The sequence below is a fragment of the Salvia miltiorrhiza genome, chromosome 6 (assembly GCF_028751815.1).
Source record: "Salvia miltiorrhiza cultivar Shanhuang (shh) chromosome 6, IMPLAD_Smil_shh, whole genome shotgun sequence".
NCBI lineage: Eukaryota > Viridiplantae > Streptophyta > Magnoliopsida > Lamiales > Lamiaceae > Salvia > Salvia miltiorrhiza.
In genome coordinates, this window is record NC_080392.1 from 42,030,795 (window position 1) to 42,050,789 (window position 19,995).

Genomic DNA, 19,995 nt, shown 5'->3' on the forward strand with positions numbered 1-19,995 from the left:
CTGGCGTTTTCCAGAGCTGACATTTTCCAGAGCTGGTATTTTCCAGAGCGGGCGTTTCCAGAGCTGGCGTATTCCAGAGCTGGCGTTTTCGCTAGCATTGTCTAAACGTACTGAACAAGTTTTCTTTTGTTTCCTTGTTTTAAGTTTTCTTGTTTTTTACATTTGTTTCCTTCATTAGATTAGGGTTTAGTTTGACTATATATATATGGCTGCATGTTGAACGTATGGAGACAACTTTTAACCTAACTTTGATATATGATATTTGTGAGTTTACTCTCTCTTGAGTTTATCGAATTCTTCTTGATTGTGCCAAGAACGAATTCATCTATCGACGTAACGGCGAGTTCACCATCCCTCGTCGCGTGTCATTCAGCGTCCCCGAGTGGCTGCACCAACTACACGTTGGGGTTTAGGGATTCGTTCGCCTATATCATTTCGTGGGTTAGGTTCAGATATTTTGGGATATTCCATCTTTTATCTTTTATCATTCCTTTTTTTTAATTCTCGTTTCAAGTCTTCCGTGCGTGTTTGTGTGATCGGACCGGCGAGGATCATATCACTAGGGCAACTCCGATTCAAAACCAGACTTCAACACCAACTCATGAATCTGCCTTCTTTCCCTCAATAAGCTCGACAGCGAACGATTCCACCAACCACAAGAGGGATCGACGAGTAAAGAACCATGAATTAACATTTTGGAGATTTGGAGATTTCCCATTTTCACCCCTTTGATATGACACTACTCCGACATTTGAAATGACACTTTAACATTTCAAATGACACTTTTCATTCAAATGCAACTATAACACTATATGCATTAAGAAATGATATTATATTTATATTTAAATAACACTTTTAATATATCCTAAAGTGACACTACAAGATTTCAAATGTCACTTTAATATTTTAAATGACACTACTCTAACATACAAATGACACTACAAGATTTTAAATGACACTATAATATTTCCAATTACACTACAAGATTTCGATTCCACAATGACATTTCAAATTATACTACTCCAAATGACACTATAACGTTTCAAATGACACTACAAGATTTCGAATGCCGCATTGACATTTCAAATGACACTACTCCGACATACAAATGACACTATAAGATTTCAAATGACACTACTCCGACATACAAACGACACTATGACATTTGAAATGACACTATAACATTTCAAATGTTATAAAAATGAGATTTTAAATGACACTATAACATTTCAAATGACACTATGTCATTTGAAAAAAAGACAGTGTGATATTTCAAATGAAACTTCAACAATTGAAATGACACTACAAGATTTCAATTGACACTTTAACATTTCAAATGACACTATGCCATTTCAAATGACACTATAAGATTTCAAATGACACTATGACATTTGAAATGACACTACAAGATTTCAAATGACACTATGACATTTCAAAGACACTTTGAATGACACTATGACATTTTCAAAGACACTTTGAATGACTGATTTATGCTTAATTTACTCTATTTTTAAGGGTTTGCATGTGCATATTTTAAGTTAAATCTTCTGGAAATTGATGCGTTTTATGGTCTATTTTATGTTTTGCAGGAGATTTAGGTTTTCGAGATGAAGAGTGCAAATTTTGGAGAGTTTGGGCTAAGAATCGTGTTTTTGTGCATACTCTGGCATGTAAGAGAAGCAAAGCCCCGCTTGCCGAAGCGAGCGAGGAAGCGCCAGAGGAATCGAAGCGAGCGAGGAAGCGCCAGAGAAATCACCATTTCTCTGGAGTCAGCGAAGTCAAGAAGCCAGTGTAGCGAAGTCATCACCAGAGGAGTCAATAATCAGAGCAGAGGGGAGAGAGGCCATTACAGCGGAATCGCAAAAGTCCATTACAGCGGAATCAAGAAGCCAGAGAAATCATCGTTTCTCTGGCGATAGCAGAGAAATCATCATTCCGCTGGCGATCCATTCCGATGTGCGAGGTCAGAGAAGTCATTCATCCCTCTGGCGTGACCTGTTACCCTGGTGACATCCATTCCTCTGGCGAGAGTTGTGAATTCGGCGAGAGTATGAGTATTTTCCGGAGCGCGCATCCAGCTGGAGAGTTGCCTTATTTCACACGATTCTATTACCTTTAGAATTCTACTTTGCATGGCAACTTCTATGGTAATCCGAAGGAAATCTGAAATCTATAAATAGGTCCTCTTTTGACCTATTGAGACACACCCGAACCCTAGCATTCATACTTTAGTTTTTCTAGCTTTAGAATTTTATTGCTTTTCAGTTTTCAAGGCTTGGATCAAGATTGAAGATTCAAGCCGCTACTTCAGTTTTTATTCGGTTTTTATATAATTCGTTTTTACAATTGCGTTCTTTTTAATTATGTTGATGTTTTATTTTACTATGTCTAGCTAGTTTCCTTTAGCTGATTCTAGGGTTTGTAAATAGTTGATTGAATTTATGTGATTTATTTGTTAATACCTTTGTGCCTTCCAGTTTATGATTCATAATTCCTGGTGCTTGTTTTCTTGTGAATTATTTGGCCAATAGTTTGCATGTTTAGCTATTCGGTTTGAGACCTAGCGGAGATAACTGTTTAGCGGATTCAGGGATGTATGATATGATTTTAACCTTGAGACCTAGCGGAGATAGATGGATCATAGGGAGCTATTCTTAGGAGCTATTGGGAGTTAGTAGATTTTCTTGAGACCTAACGGAGATAGAGAATTTATTAATCTACGATCATTGCTGCTCTAGCGAGAGTAATTGGTTAATTAAGCGATCTCTCATCATAACTGGATTAAATTGGTACATAGGATTAATAGATTAATTGCGTAGATTTAGTTAATGAATTTACTACCCTAGGATCAGTTGTCTTTTATATTTGATTTTTCCTACGATCTTTTAATTATTGTTATTTACGTTTTAGTTTAAGTTAATTAAACCGTCCTTCTTTCGTTTGCCTGAATATCACTAGAGTTTAATTGGGATTACTTAGAGTGATTCGCTATAATAGTCCATGTGGATACGATACTCGGTTACTGATTATTTGCTACAATTGCATCGTGTTAGTTGCGATATTTGTTGCTAAGAAATTAGTGATCAATGACACTATGGCATTTCGAATGACACTATGACATTTGAAATGACACTATAAGATTTCATATGACACTTTAACATTTCAAACGACACTACAAGATTTCAAATGACACTATGACATTTGAAATGACATTATGACATTTCGAATTTACACTATGACATTTGAAATGACACTACAAGATTTTAAATAACATTATGACATTTGAAATGACACTACAAGATTTCAAATGACACTTTAACATTTCAAACGACATTACAAGATTTGAAATGACACTATGACATTTCGAATTTACACTATGGCATTTGAAATGACACTACAAGATTTCAAATAACACTATGACATTTGAAATACACTACAAGATTTCAAATGACACTATGACATTCAAATGACACTTCAACATTTAAATGAAATATAGTAGTGTCATTTCATATTTTATAGTTTCTTTTGAAATGTTATAGTGTCATTTCATATATTGTAGTGTCATTTTTATGTCGAAGGAGTGTCATTTGAAATGTTATATTATTTTTTGAAATATTAAAGTGTTATTTGAAATCTTGTAGTTCATTTTGAAATCTTGTAGTGTCATTCGAAATGTTAAAGTGTCATTTCAAATATTATAGTGTCATTTGAAATATAGTAGTGTCATTTGATATTTTATAGTTTCTTTTGAAATGTTAAAGTGTAATTTTAAATTTTATAATATCATTTGATATTTTATAGTTTCTTTATAAATGTAATAGTGTCATTTCAAATGTTGTAGTGTCATTTCAAATGTTATAGTGTCATTTGAAATCTAGTAGTGTCATTTGAAATGTCTAAGTGTCATTTGAAATCTTGTAATGTCATTCGAAATGTCTAAGTGTCATTCTAAATCTTAAAGTATCATTTCAAATGTTATAGTGTCTTTCGAAATGTTAAAGTGTCTTTTGAAATCTTGTAGTGTCATTTTTATGTTAGAATAGTGTCATTTGAAATGTTATAGTGTCTTTCGAAATGTTAAAGTGTCATTTCAAATGTTGTAGTGTCATTTGAAATATAGTAGTGTCATTTGATATTTTATAGTTTCTTTTGAAATGTTAAAGTGTCATTTGAAATTTTATAGTATCATTTGATATTTTATAGTTTCTTTAGAAATGTAATAGTGTCATTTCAAATGTTATAGTTCCATTTGAAAAAAAGACACTATGACATTTCAAATGAAACTTCAACAATTGAAATGACACTACAAGATTTCAAATCATACTATAACATTTCAAATGACACTATGACATTTCAAATGACACTACAATATTTCAAATGACACTATGAGATTTCAAATGACACTAGAAGATTTAAAATGACACTACAAGATTTCAAATAACACTATAACAATTCAAAATGAGACTACAAGATTTCAAACGACATTACAAGATTTAAAAATGACACTATGACATTCAAATGATACTACAACATTCAAATGAAATATAGTAGTGTCATTTGATATTCTATAGTTTCTTTTGAAATGTTATTGTGTCATTTCAAATATTGTAGTGTCATTTCAAATGTTATAATGTCATTTGAAATCTATTATTGTCATTCAAATTATTAAAGTGTCATTTAAAATTTTGTAGTGTCATTTGAAATCTTGTAGTGCCTTTTTGAAATCTTATAGTGTCATTCAAAATGTCTATGTGTTATTCTAGATCTTAAAGTGTCACTTCAAATGTTATAGTGTCTTTTGAAATGCTAAAGTGTTTTTTGAAATCTTGTAGTGTCATTTTTATGTTGGAGTGGTGTCTTTGAAATGTTAAAGTGTCATTTGAAATCTTGTAGTGCCTTTTGAAATCTTGTAGTGTCATTCGAAATGTCTAAGCATCATTCTAAATCTTAAAGTGTCATTTTAAATGTTATAGTATAAATTTCAAAATCATAGCTCTGGCCTCTGAGCTAAAGTTGCTCTAGCCACCGAGCTGTCTCTGCTCTGGCCTCTGAGTTGATGCTGCTCTGGCCATCGAGTTGTCCCTGCTCTAGCCACCGAGCTGAAGCTGCTTTGTCTGCCGAGTTCTTTCTGCTTTAGCCTCCAAGCTGATGTTGCTCTGTCTGCTGAGCTCTCACTGCTCTGGCTGCCGAGCTGTCTCTACTCTGGCCTCAGAGCTGAAGCAGCTCTGGCCACCGAGCTGTCTCTGCTCTAGCCTCTGAGCTGATGCTGCTCTGGCCACCGAGCTGATGCTGCTCTGTCTGCCGAGTTCTTTCTGCTCTGGCCTCCGAGCTGATGTTGCTCTGTCTGCTGAGCTCTCACTGCTCTGGCTGCCGAGCTGTCTCTGATCTTGCAAGGTTATAGTGTTGATTCGATGTATTAATACTGCTACTTAACAAGTAACATAGTTTCATTTTAAATAAATGATAGTGTCATTGCTTTTCTCTCCACGAGCTTTAGTATGTCATTAGATATTTTAAAAGTTTCTTTTTCTAAGCTAAACCGTGTCATTTTCAAGTGTTAAAAGTGTCCATTAACCAATATAAAATGTATGTATGGTAGAAGTCTCATTTGGCATAAAGTCTGCCACTAGCAATCTCTCATCTCCTTCAAAGCAAAATCCAATCAGCATTAGAAATCATCTCAGAGACCTGATAACCGATCAAAAATTCAAACAAGACAAAGAAAAATGAACTATTTTGCAGCAATTTTCTGGAACCGCTCACTCTAAAAGCAAATATGGGAACAAAAGCTAGTATGAACCCAATCCAAAATTGAAGATTTCGACAACTATTTCAAAATTTCAAACATGGTTTAAGCAATTTTATTTATAAACACCAACAAATTCATTCAATATCATCACCATAAAAAAAGAAATACTACTATTATGTCCCCAAACTCTGGAATTAAAGATGCAGGTGTCAGGACGGCGGAGACCCGTGACCGGAGCTAGGGAAGAGGACGACGGCGGTTTCAGGAAGGCGGAGGTAGGTGGTGCCCGTCGTTCGACCACATGCAAGAGAAAGAAGGGAGCCGATGCGACGCCTTTTGTATGGTCGTTCAATCAAGAGAGGGAATCAGAGGTATTGGTGGTGAGTCGTGGCGGCGGCGGCTTGCCGAAATTGGGGGGAGAATTTAGGGATTTCTTTTTAGAAATTGGTCTCTGCAGATTTAGAACAAATGAGAGGAAGTCGATTGAACAAGAAGATGACATGAGGCGGTGGCAGCCGACGAACTTTTCAACCGGAGATGGAAGAGAGAAAAGAGATAGCTGAGGGAAGGGATTAGCTTCTACCGTAGAAAGAGAGATAGAGAGAAGATGGGGAGAGAAGCGCTGATGAGGAGAGAATGATTTTTTTTATATACCGGGTCAACTGACCCGGTTAACTTTGTCCGACCCGATCCAGACCCGCGCGCATTCTGTGAGCGCAACTTTTAGGCGGCGCTCATTTAAGTTTTTGTGTTGCTACTTAATCCTATTTTCCTATCCATATTTTCTTAAATTATTTATAGAAAAACAACCCATGACCCAACACTCCACTCACAATAAAGTGAGACAATTTCCCCACTAAGAGAATCTCCAGTGGGGAGGTACTATAAGGAGGCGTTATATGGTGGTCCCCACCTTAGCGTCTCCCCTCTCCAGTGCATTGACTCTATAAAAAGGGCTATAATCTTCATTTTTATTTAATCTCATTTTTATTCCTCTAATTAAAATAAAAATATTACATTATTTAAAATAAAATACAATAAATAAAAATACTATTGTTAGGTCCTGAGGGTCTCGAATAGGTGTATGGGGGGGGAATACACCTATGGGCTATTTTTCAAACTCCTCAATCAGAGGGATCTCAGACAGAGATCAAAACGAAACTTTGCACGCAAACAAAGACGCCTGTTCTACTGAAAACAGTTTTGACCAAACAGGGTGGACAACTGATACTGAAAGCTCTTCAGTAAGGAGTTATCAGTTAAGTTGCTGGAACTTAACTGATGCACTTATGGGCTTCAGTCGAGTTTGTTAAAACAGAGATGATAACACTCTTCCTGACTATCAAAAGGTAGATCAGTCAGACTGATATCATACGCAGTGAAAATTAAACTTAGTTTCGCAATAGCCTCGGTTGAGCACGTTGTTAGTCTTAGGTTTCTCTTTGCAGTTTATCAGTATTCAGTTTATCAATTGAAATAGCACAAGTATGAATGTAAAGACTGAAAGCTGTAAACAACACAGAGACTTTTACGTGGTTCGGAAAAACCCTTTCCTACATCCACGGTCGGTTGATCAGACCAACAATCCACTCCGCAAGTGCTTAACAGGTGCACTGCAAACCAAACCGTGTGCTTGCCGGGTGCACACAACCGTACCACTGAAGAAAACCCTTCTTCAATACCCACACTTCACTCGTGTCATATTTCTCTTGCTCAACACAACCCGTGCTAAGACTTCTCACTCAGAGTCAGAGTACCTTCCTGAACTCCGAATTACTCAAACACTCTTTTGGGGGGAGGATTGAACGAGTGCCAACTATACTACAAAGAACAAGTTCTTTCAAGTAAGTTTGACCTTTGGCTTCTAGGTAAACAGAGGCTTGCCTAAGGTCTAAGAAAATATGTGTAATCAGCAGTGACTGATTTTGGCTTTGGAATTCTCTTCTTCGATTTAAGCTTTGGGAAGGTTAAGCTTTAGGCTGAGTAGCAATTTCGACAGAGCTTCAGCTTATGTCATTGAATCGGTGAAAGTTGAAGTGATCATCGAGCACTATTTGTAGGAGAACTCTTGAATAGATCCGTTGGCGTAGATCGTCCTCAAGATTTCTTCCGTTGGAGAGCAATTCGAATTTGGGCTGAGGCTTCAATCTTCGAGGTTCCTTGTCTGGGTGGAAACGGCTCTCTTGATGGACAGGAGATGTGACGTCTCTGAAAAAGTAACCACCAGATAGGAATGACCTCTGCAGAGATAAAGATATCCTGAGATCTCTGCATTTAATGCGACTGTACTTTGTGAGTACGTGGCTTCCTCTAAACGTTGGTAGATCAGTCCCAGGAGGAATGTTCAACTGATACTTGACTTTAGTATCAGTCTATTGCGTGCATTAAGTAATCAGTTCCTAACTGATTCTTCAACTGATACTTCAGTTGGTATCTGCAGTCTTCAGTCTTCAGTCCTTCGTTCTTCAGTCTTCAGTCTTCAGTCTTCGAAACCGCAAACTAAACTAGAACCGAATTCTAACACTTGAGTTCAAAAACAATTCTAGTCTATTACAATTACGTCCTATGAATTTTGGTATCATCAAAATAAGGGTTGGGATATTTCACAAGGTTCCCAACAATTTCCCCCTTTTTGATGATGCCAAAACCACACAGCAGTTCTAGAAAACAAAAAGACTGAACTCATAGTACAAGTTCTAAAACTGGGGTGAAAACAATTCCCCCTTAAAAATAGAACCTAAAAACTTGTACTTAGAGTTAAGAACGAAACAGTTCTAAAACAGAACTAGGAGAAGACAGAAAAACATAATCAGAGCCTAGACAAAAAGTCATTGTCTTCAGGTTGAGATAAAAAAGAAGTTCTTTTCATTATTGAAAGACTGATAAGTCATCAGTCGAGGTACAGAGCATGACTTACATTGGAGTAAAAAGAAAAATAAAAACAACATGGGAAATCCATGGACTCCAGCAGTCTGCTTGGCTGCGCTTTGAACTTCTTGATCTTCATTTTCTGTCTTCGTGTCTTCATGTTCCTAAGCTTGTTCCACTCTCACTTGTTTTTCGTTGATTTGAGGTCTTTACTGGAACGTCGTCCTTACAACTTCTGGTGATCCTTTGTTGTCCCATCTTCAGTCAAGAAATAGAGGACAAGAGCAACCCAAAGGAAAGGTTGCTCACTGACTTCTCTGACTTTCCCCCTTTTTGGCAACATAAAAAAGAGAGCTGATGATGGAGGCTATGATCAGACGGTACCCAACTCCTAGTCTCAGAAACTCGTGAGAAGATTTGAGAATAGGGTGAGTCCAGATATGCAGAAGAGGAGAACGCCAGTGATGAGGTGAGGAGAGGAGGGAGACGGAGAAGTGGAGGAGGACAAGAGAACGTAGAAGATGGAAGATAGAAGAAGGCTGCCTTGGAAAAATGAGAAGGCTGCCTTATGACGAGAAGGAAGAGTTGGTGAATTGGAAAGAAGGAGAGAAGAAAAGATGGGCGTGAGAAGGAAGAATCGAACCGGTGGCAGCTGAGAAGACTAACACCGTCGATTCGTCAGCACTGGGTCTTTGAAGAATAGACCTGGTGCGGCTGAAGATGCCGGCCAACTACGAGAGAAGTCTCGTTGTTTGTTGCAAGCCAGGGAGGAGTGCAATATCTGCAATAAGGAAGGTCTCCTCCAGAAGCTGTGAAGCTTCTTGGCGCCAGGCATGAGGATGAAAGACGCTCGCTTCGCTGGATACAAGTGAGGGTAGAGCAAACTTTGACGTCGGAGAGACGTTGAGATCCAGTGGAAAGGTCCGGTGAAGACCAGGTATGTGAGCGTCATTCTCCCACTCCATGACTTTGCAGTCATAGATTTTTCCTTTAGTCGGAACAATTTTTCTCTGCAACTTTGAAAAGATTGAAAGATTTTCTCACAGTGAAGGCTGTGGAGAGTTGTTAGTTGATGCAGAAAAAGTAGTGAAGACAACATGGTATAAATAGACAAGATGTGTACCACGTAAGAAGATGAAAAGTTTTTCGAAGACAGTGCCTAAAATGTATTTGAAGAAAAATTCACGTCCGCCGTCACTGCAGGGGACTGAAGCTTCAAAAAGGTGAGAGGCATCATTGCATGTTGTCATGTCAATGAGGTTCTCAAGAAATTTTATCACAGAGGCACAAGAGGTTGGAAAGATTTTTGGCAAAAGATCAGGACAAGTTCAATCAAAACAGATTTTCCCTTTTTAAAACACTTGTCCTTTTCGGATATTCTATTTTCCAACAATCAGTTAAATTTTTTGAAAGAAACTGATCAGTTAGAGAAAGATTTTGAATTTAAAACACAGATCTCTCAACTGAAATAACTGATTTAAAAAGTAAGCTTTAAAAATACTTACTGATCGACTGAACATTGTAGTAAGTCGATACCACTTGATCCTGGTTGAATCATCAGGATGATTTCTTCTTCAAATGAGCGTTCTGACTTCATTGCTTTCCACGTCGGCGATCGTAGAATCAGCAGTTGGTTGACCACCAGTCAGCATGACTGTTTGAGAAGGTCTTCAAACACAACATCACTCTTCAGGGTTGATGAGGCCGATCTTTCCGCACAGATCGTTGAACCTCTCTTCTGGAAGAGCCTTGGTCAGCAGGTCCGCTCTCTGAACAGCAGTGGGAATCCATTCCACGGAGATATTCTTCTTTTCGACATGATCACGGATGAAGTGATGTCGAATAGCAATATGCTTGACTCTGGTGTGATTAACTGGATTCTGGGAGATTGCAATAGCACTGGAGCTGTCGCAATAGATTGGTACTTCCTTTTCGTCGATCCCATAGTCCTTCAACTGTTGGACTAACCACAGGAGTTGTGAGCAGCAGCTTCCGGCAGCAACATATTCAGCTTCAGTTGTAGAGGTGGCGTCTGAAGTCTGCTTCTTTGAAAACCATGAGATGAGCTTGTTGCCTAGGAATTAACATGTTCCGGAGGTTGATTTGCGATCAAGCTTGCATCCACCGAAATCTGAGTCTGAATATCCGGTGAGCTTGATGTCGTCGTCTGCTGGGTACCACAATCCTAAGTTGGGTGTGCCTTTGAGATATCTCAGAATCCGTTTAGCTGCATCCAAATGAGCTTCCTTTGGATCTGACTGATATCTTGCACATACCCCGACTGCAAATGCGATGTTTGGTCTGCTCGCAGTCAAATACAGCAATGATCCAATGATTTATCTGTACTTCGTCGAGGAGACAGATTTTCCTTCTGAACCTGGATCAACTTTCCAGTTTGTGTTCATTGGGATCTTGACTGATTTCATGTGCTGAATACCGAACTTGGCTATCAGTTCCTTGGCATACTTGGACTGACTGATCAGTATTCCTTCGCTAGTCTGCTTGACTTGCAATCCGAGAAAGAAATTCATTTCTCCCATCATGGACATTTGAAACTTGTTGGTCATGATGTCAGCAAACTTCTTGCATATGCGTTCGGATTTGGATCCGAAAATTATGTCATCGACATAAATTTGAACAAGCAAGATATCTTCTCATTCTTTGAGAGTGAACAGAGTTCTGTCCACAGATCATTTCTTGAAACCTTGTTCAACAAGATACTCCGAGAGAGTATCATACCACGCTCTTGGTGCTTGCTTCAATCCATAGAGCGCTTTCTTCAGCTTGTACACCTTTTCTGGTCCAGCAACCTCAAAGCCTGGAGGTTGTTCCACATAGACTTCATCTGTGAGCACTCCGTTGAGAAATGCACACTTGACATCCATTTGGTGTACCTTGAAATCTTTGTGAGCTGCGAAGGCTAAGAAGAGTCTGACTGCTTCCAATCTGGCAACTGGAGCGAACGTCTCGTCGTAGTCGATTCCTTCTTCTTGACTGTATCCTTTTGCTACAAGCCTTGCTTTGTTTCTCACAACGTTTCCTTCTTCGTCTTTCTTGTTTTTGAAAATCCATTTCAAACCAATCACCTTTGCATCGTCTGGTCGATCTACAAGCTCCCAAACTGAATTCCGGTTGAATTCATTGAGTTCTTCTTGCATTGCGATGACCCATTGAGTAGACTTCAGAGCTTCTTCAATATCCTTGGGCTCTGTAGATGATAAGAAACAGCTGAAAATCTTATCTTCGTTGATGCAGTTCTGATTGATGTCAAAGACGAGGTTGCACATTGATCTCCGAGTCTTGACGCTATCTGATGGTTCTCCAATGATGTTCCCCTTTGAGTGGAGTTCAAACCATCTTCGATACTTCATGATCTCTTCTGGAGATGGTGGGGCTTCTTCAGTCAGAATGGTTCTGAAGTGTTGAGTACCTTCTGGAGCAGGGGAGAGTTGAGCTGGAGCTGCTTCTGCACGTTCAACTCGATCTTCAGCAACTGGAGTTCCCCCTTGACTGATGCCATCTGCATTGGCTCCAGTCTGAACTTCAGACCTTTGGCTGATCTTTTGATACTGAAGCTTCTCAGTATTTTCATCTTTTCCAGGTCCCCACACCAAGACAGTAGAGGGCTCGTTGTTGTGGATTTCAGCTTTGGAACCTTCAATGTTCTGGACACACTTTTCAGCTTCTTGTTCCCTGAAATCATCTGTAGACTCATCAAAGACCACATGAGGTGTTTCTTCAACACAAAGAGTTTGAGAATTAAACACTCGATAGGCTTTGCTTGAACGTTCTGTTCCAGAGTATCCAAGAAAGACTCCTGGATCAGCCTTGCTATCAAAAGTGTTTAACCTCTTCTTTTCATTGTTGTGGATGAAACACTTAGAACCGAAAGCATGAAAGTAGGCAATCGATGGCTTTCTGTTCTTCCATAACTCGTATGGAGTTTTTCCATATCTCTGAGTGAGGAAGGAGCGATTCTGCGTGTAGCATGCGTTGTTGACTGCTTCGGCCCAAAACTTCAAGGGGAGTTTTGATTCGACTAGCATCGTCCTTGCTGCTTCCTTCAAAGACCGGTTTCTTCTTTCTGCAACTTCGTTCTGCTGTGGAGTTCTTGCTGCAGAAGTTTGATGACTGATTCCTTGTTCATCACAATACTCACGAATGACAGTATTGAGGAACTCAGTCCCACGATCTGATCTGATGTTGATGATGCTGACTTCCTTTTCAACGCTCAGTCTTCTCAGCAGCTTTGGCAATTCCTCCAGTGTCTCATTCTTCTTGAAGAGAAATATAACCCAAGTGAATCGTGAATAGTCATCCACAACAACTAAGGTATACTTCCTACCATTGTAGCTTCTTGGAGAGATAGGGCCAAACAGATCCATGTGAAGTAGTTGAAGAACTCTTCCAGAGGAGTGTCCTGACTTTGACTTGAATGACATCCGCGTCTGCTTTCCTCTTTGACATGCTTCACATTCTTGCTTCTTTTGGAACACAATAGAAGGCAGACCTTCTACTAGTTGATGTTTAGCAAGCTTGTTGATCGTCTTGAAGTTGAGATGGTTGAGTCTCTTGTGCCACAGCCAGTTGAGCTCCGAACTGCTTTTGCTGATGAGGCATGTTTCTGGTGGGCTGTCTTCCCATGAAACGACGTAGAGACTCCCTTGTCTGAATCCTTTCAGAACCACCTTCTTTTGATTGTTTCTAACAGTGAATTCATCCTTTTTTATCTTCACTGTGAAACCACTGTCACAAAATTGACTCACAGACAACAGATTATGTTTAAGACCAGAAACAAAGCTAACATTACTGATACTGGCGTTACCCATGTTGAGCACACCGTAGCCTTTTGTTTCTCCGATTGAGTTGTCTCCGAATGCAATTTGGATCCAGATTTCTCAATATACTGAGATAGATATTCTTTGTAGCCCGTCATGTGCTTCGAGCAGCCACTATCCAGATACCATGTTCTGATTGAAGCTTTAACTTCTTCCTTCTTTTTGTGTTTCCTGACATTGACCTGCAAGGAAGAGTTGCTTCAGGCACCCAATCAAGATTTGGGTCCTTCGATGTTAGCTCGAGTTCCCTTTGGAACCCATATCTGCTTCAGAATTGGTCTGGCTGATCTCTTGCGCTTTGTTGATCGTCTGACTGACGTTGTTGGAGCTTCAGTTGGCACACGAGCATTCTTCTGTTGAGAATTTCCTTTGAAGGCCTCACTCTTGTAGCAGTTCTGTCTGATGAATGGTTGAGGTCTTCTTTGCTCGGCGAAGTATCTTCCTTGAGATACTCGAGTCTTTGCAGACTGATGGAGACTTGACTGATGTCGTGGGACATGAGTCGTCTGATGTCCAGTTGCTTGTCGTCGTGGATGTCGCTTGGCTCGACTGGACTCATCATTGTTTTGTCTCCATGGATGTTGTTCCTTCCGAAACTGAACTGATGTCAGTCTCTGACTGATGTGGCCTTTCTTTCCCCTGGACTGGTGAGGAAGATTCTTCTTGATTCCTGGTGTTCCTTCCCCGATCTTTGACTGAAATCTGCTTTCCAGTCTTCTCAGTAGGATGATCTGGCTGGGGGCCTCCTTTGCTCGCCTGTAGCTCCGTGGAGGTGGAATATTTGATCTTGCCATCAGTTTGCGTTTGCGAACTTCATCCATATCATGATCTCTTGATTCTTCTGATGTAGTGATTTCAGAAGGATCGTCCTTAGAAATGATCATGACTTTCTTTCCTTTGTCAGCTGCAACCTTTCCTCCAATGCTTTTAACAAGGCCTTTTGATGGAAAGTTGCTCATCATGGGCGACTGCATCATGCAGTTCTTGACTGTTTCTTCCAGTTTGTGATTGAGCCTCTTGATCTCATGAGATGCTCTATCACATTCCAAGTTGGAGATTCTGAGCTTTTCTTCCAGTCGACTGTTCTCCATGATTAGCTGATCAAGACAAGTTTCATCCGGAAAGTAGATGATTGTCTAATTTCTAGCTCGTTCATCATTGATCTCCTTGTCCATTTTCTGATTCTGCTTGAGGAGATCTTCGAACATTTTCCTCAACTGACAGTGATCAGTCATGAGCTGATCAAACTCGTCAGTTTCATCGGATGAGCTTTCTCCAGATTCTGAGTGGTCTCCTTAAAGCATCAGGAAGTTATCAGTATAAGGAGTTTTTGAATGAGAGATTACCTCTGAGCCATTCATTCCATTGTCGTAGCTGTTGTCAGCCACGCTTTCTGATTCATTGGCCATCAGGGCTCGGCTCTCATCGTCTGAGCTAGAGTTGTCGAAGTCGGATGATTCTGATGTGTCTTTGGAAGAATCAGCATCGTCAGCAACCATCGCTTTCTTCTTAAAAAACTGCGATCTTTCTTGGCTTTTAGCTCTTTGCGCTCAGCTTGAGTCAGTTCAGGGCATTCATTTCGAAAGTGCCCTTTCTTTCTACATCCAAAGCATTCCATGTCTTTGATGTCGTAAGCGGCTGACTTTCTTTCTCCGCTTCGATATGTGGAATGTCTGGAATTGCTTTCTCTTTCCTTTCCTTTGTAGTGATGCTTGTGGAACCTTCTGTACTTCCGGAACTTGGACTCCATTTTGTTGAATCTTTCAGTTAACAAAGCATATTGACTGAAAAAGTCCTCAGGGCTGAGTTCCGTTGGTTCCTTGATCTGCTTCTTGCCTTTTCTTGTTGAGGCTTTCAGTGCTGCTCCTCTTGAGGTTGATGGACCATCTTCGTCTGATCCTCCAGCCTTCTTGATTCCAAGATTTCTCAGAAGGTCGAACTCATTTGCCATGAGATCGGAGAAAAGCTTGTTTATCGGGAGCTGACTGAATCCTGGCTTATGCTGATGAGCGACTGAGTAGATCTGCCATTCTCCTCGTGGCAGTGCTCGAAGAATCTTCATGTTGATTTCTCGTTGAGTGTATTTGTCTTTAGAAATGGATTGAATTTCATTCAAGATTTGATTGAATCTAAGTTCCATTTCCTCGACAGATTCATTCTTGAGCATGAGGAAGGAGTCGAACTTCTGGCAAGCTATGGATAGCTTATTCTCCTTGATTTCCTCGAAACCTACGCACATTCTTTCCAGAATGTCCCACATCTCATTTGCAGTTCCGCACTTGATGATCTTCATGACATGCTTGTCGGGAACGGTGCTGGAGATGATGCTTTTGGCGAGGTTGTCTAGCTCATCTTGCTTCCTTTCTTCGGTGGTGAAGTATGCCTTTTGCTTGGGCTGGACCTCATTATAAGGATCCTGACGGGGATCAACAGGAACCTTTTTGACGGTTTCGGTGATGGTGATTGGTCCGCAGGTGATGACTTCCCATATTCGGCAATGTTGGGCGGTGAGGAAGCTTTCAAGCCGAAACTTCCATATGTCGTATTTTTCAATACTAAACATAGGTAGAGAAGATAATCTGATGTGGTTAGTCTCCATCAAAAAAGAGAGAACAAATAACAGCACATAGAGCAAACAACAAGCACAAATTGAAAGAGAAAACTTTTTCGAGACCTTTGAGAAAAAAGATCTAGTTCAATTAGAACCTAATCAGATACAGAGAGTTCTTGCGAACAACCTGCTCTGATACCAATTGTTAGGTCCTGAGGGTCTCGAATAGGTGTATGGGGGGGGAATACACCTATGGGCTATTTTTCAAACTCCTCAATCAGAGGGATCTCAGACAGAGATCAAAACGAAACTTTGCACGCAAACAAAGACGCATGTTCTACTGAAAACAGTTTTGACCAAACAGGGTGGACGACTAATACTGAAAGCTCTTCAGTAAGGAGTTATCAGTTAAGTTGCTGGAACTTAACTGATGCACTTATGGGCTTCAGTCGAGTTTGCTAAAACAGAGATGATAACACTCTTCCTGACTATAAAAAGATAGATCAGTCAGACTGATATCATACGCAGCGGAAATTAAACTTAGTTTCGCAATAGCCTCGGTTGAGCACGTTGTTGGTCTTAGGTTTTTCTTTGCAGTTTATCAGTATTCAGTTTCTCAATTGAAATAGCACAAGTATGAATGTAAAGACTGAAAGCTGTAAACAACACAGAGACTTTTACGTGGTTCGAAAAAACCCTTTCCTACATCCACGGTCGGTTGATCAGACCAACAATCCACTCCGCAAGTGCTTAACAGGTGTACTGCAAACCAAACCGTGTGCTTGCCGGGTGCACACAACCGTACCACTGAAGAAAACCCTTCTTCAGTACCCACACTTCACTCGTGTCGAATTTCTCTTGCTCAACACAACCCGTGCTAAGACTTCTCACTCAGAGTCAGAGTACCTTCCTGAACTCCGAATCACTCAAACACTCTTTTGGGGGGAGGTTTGAACGAGTGACAACTATACTACAAAGAACAAGTTCTTTGAAGCAAGTTTGACCTTTGGCTTCTGGGTAAACAGAGGTTTGCCTAAGGTCTAAGAGAATATGTGTAATCAGCAGTGACTGATTTTGGCTTTGGAATTCTCTTCTTCGATTCAAGCTTTGGGGAGGTTAAGCTTTAGGCTGAGTAGCAATTTCGGCAGAGCTTCAGCTTATGTCGTTGAATCGGTGAAGGTTGAAGTGATCCTCGAGCGCTATTTGTAGGAGAACTCTTGAATAGATCCGTTGGCGTAGATCGTCCTCAAGATTTCTTCCGTTGGAGAGCAATTCGAATTTGGGCTGAGGCTTCAATCTTCGAGGTTCCTTGTCTGGGTGGAAACGACTCTCTTGATGGACAGGAGATGTGACGTCTCTGAAAAAGTAACCACCAGATAGAAATGACCTCTGCAGAAATAAAGATATCCTGAGATCTCTGTATTTAATGCGGCTGTACTTTGTGAGTATGTGGCTTCCTCTGAACGTTGGAAGATCAGTCCTAGGAGGAATGTTCAACTGATACTTGACTTTAGTATCAGTCTATTGCGCGCATTAAGTAATCAATTCCTAACTGATTCTTCAACTGATACTTCAGTTGGTATCTGCAGTCTTCAGTCTTTCGTTCTTCAGTCTTCAGTCTTCGAAACCGCAAACTAAATTAGAACCGAACTCTAACACTTGAGTTCAAAAACAATTCTAGTCTATTACAATTATGTCCTATGAATTTTGGTATCATCAAAACAAGAGTTAGGATATTCCACAAGGTTCCCAACAACTATAATAATTAAAAATTAGGTAAAAAAAAACTAAAAAAATAAAAAAAAATTTAAGATTTTGATGAGGACAAAAATATGCATCCCCATAACACCCAAGACAAAAAGCATAAAATAATAGAATGCAGCACTGATAATGAAAGGCAAGCGCTGCTCAACCCAAAACGACGCCACACAGGACGAGTAGAAGCCCAATTACAAGAGACCCACATAATCCTGCAGAGCTTGTTGATCCTCAGACTACCTCAATCGAGGCCCAAATAACAATCGCCCTCGATAGGGTGAGCCCAATCCCCTTAGAGATATAGTTCACATTATGAAGAGTCCAACAAGTGCCTTTAATCAGGATCGCGAAGTCAAGATCAAAGTGGCTTCAAGAAGATCAATACAAAAGTCGGAAGATAAGCATGAAGAATTATAAGTCTACTCTATAGAGTTTTATTCCTAGTATAATTCATAGTTATTGCCTATAAATACGGGTAAAACCCAAATGTGAGATCATTGACGATCATTGTTTACTTTCAGAGCCTTACGCAATACGAAGTTCTACGTTCTAAGCGTTATTCTCGTATTTTCTGTTCTTTAATTTCCTTATAAAACTGTTATTTTTTGGCACAACTGATTTTAAAATCTTTTAAAAAACAAAAAATAGAAAAAATTTAAAAATTAATAAAAACTACCATACCAATCCGCTGCCCCACCCCACGCCTTCCTTTTTTTTTTTTTTTTTTTCCTTCCCCCAATCGCTCCTCTTTCTTCTCTATTTTTACTTTTTTTTTTCTTCTTCTTCCATAGCTACCAAACCCTTTCTTCCTCTGCTCTCTCCTCTATGCTCTTTCTATTTTTTTTAATCCGCGTCTGCTCTGTACGTGCTCACTATTTCTTGCTCAAGGTGCCGGCACAACCCAAGGAGCTGGGCATGCATCGGGCGGCGCACCACCGAGCACACCAGCCAGACGTGCTAGCTCGAGAGGCGGCACACACTTCATGCGCTGGAGATGCTCTTACAACACACTCACCTGAATAGTTTTTTAATACCCGTGCAATTAAAAGTACAACATATTCTTGTGGAATTGAGGGAATATTATTTAAGGAAAGATAAAATTAGCATTGTTAATTATTAAAAAACATTATAATTTTGTTAGTGAAAAAACTAGCTAGGGGATTAGGAAATGATCGATGCGAGGGCACAAAACAAAAGCACAATAGCTGTAATTCTATTTATGTTGATGTACTTTCTGTTATACAATCGAATAATATGTCTTCATCGATAAGGACGCAGCTGATTCTCGTGAATAATTTAATAAACATAGTTTTGGACACTATTTGATACTAGTATTTCCCAAAATTGTGTAATCCAGAATGAAAATACATAATTCTCTTCTAGACTATATTATTGTTTCATTTATTTAATGAATGCAAATGTGGTAAACATGTAGTTATAGTTAGTTAGAGCAAACAGTGTTTGGACAAAATATTAGTAATATTGAGTGGAAAAAAATAGGAGCATTTCTTGTATGTAAAGCCAAATAAGGCTTAAATTTATATGGAAAAAATAGAGACAAAAAGATTTCCCCGATTGTCGCATGTGTTATCTTTTTTCTTTAAAACACGAGAGGAGGAGTTGTACTTGTCTGTGGGCGGTCACGCCATAACATGGCATGTGGACTCATTTACACAAATGGGGCACCGCTGTCTGTTTCCTTCAGATATCATCTGAAATATCACCACTCTCATTATTATTACTACTTTTTAAATATTATTATACTCCTCCACATGCCCTCACCTTTCAATGTCACCAGAGTAACTAAAAATAAATATATATATCGTCTCAAATATATAATATACACATATATATATATATATAGGCCAAGGTTCAATGAAGAAGGCCTAAATGTAAGAAAGAAGAGAGAAGTAATCTCATCCGTTGATCTTATCTAATCTAACGGACATGATTTGTTCACGCCATGTTCAACGGATTTTTTCGTTGAACATATGGGGGGTCGAAACCCAGAACCCCCAAAAATATTGTATATGTTCACGAATGTTCAACGAAAAAATTTGTTGAACATGGCGTGAACAAATCATGTCCGTTAGATTAGATAAGATCAATGGATGAGATTACTTCTCTCTTCTTTCTTACATTTAGGCATTTTTCATTGAACCTAACCCTATATATATATCGTCTCAAATATATAATATACACATAAGTGACTCAAAATTTTTCGATATAAA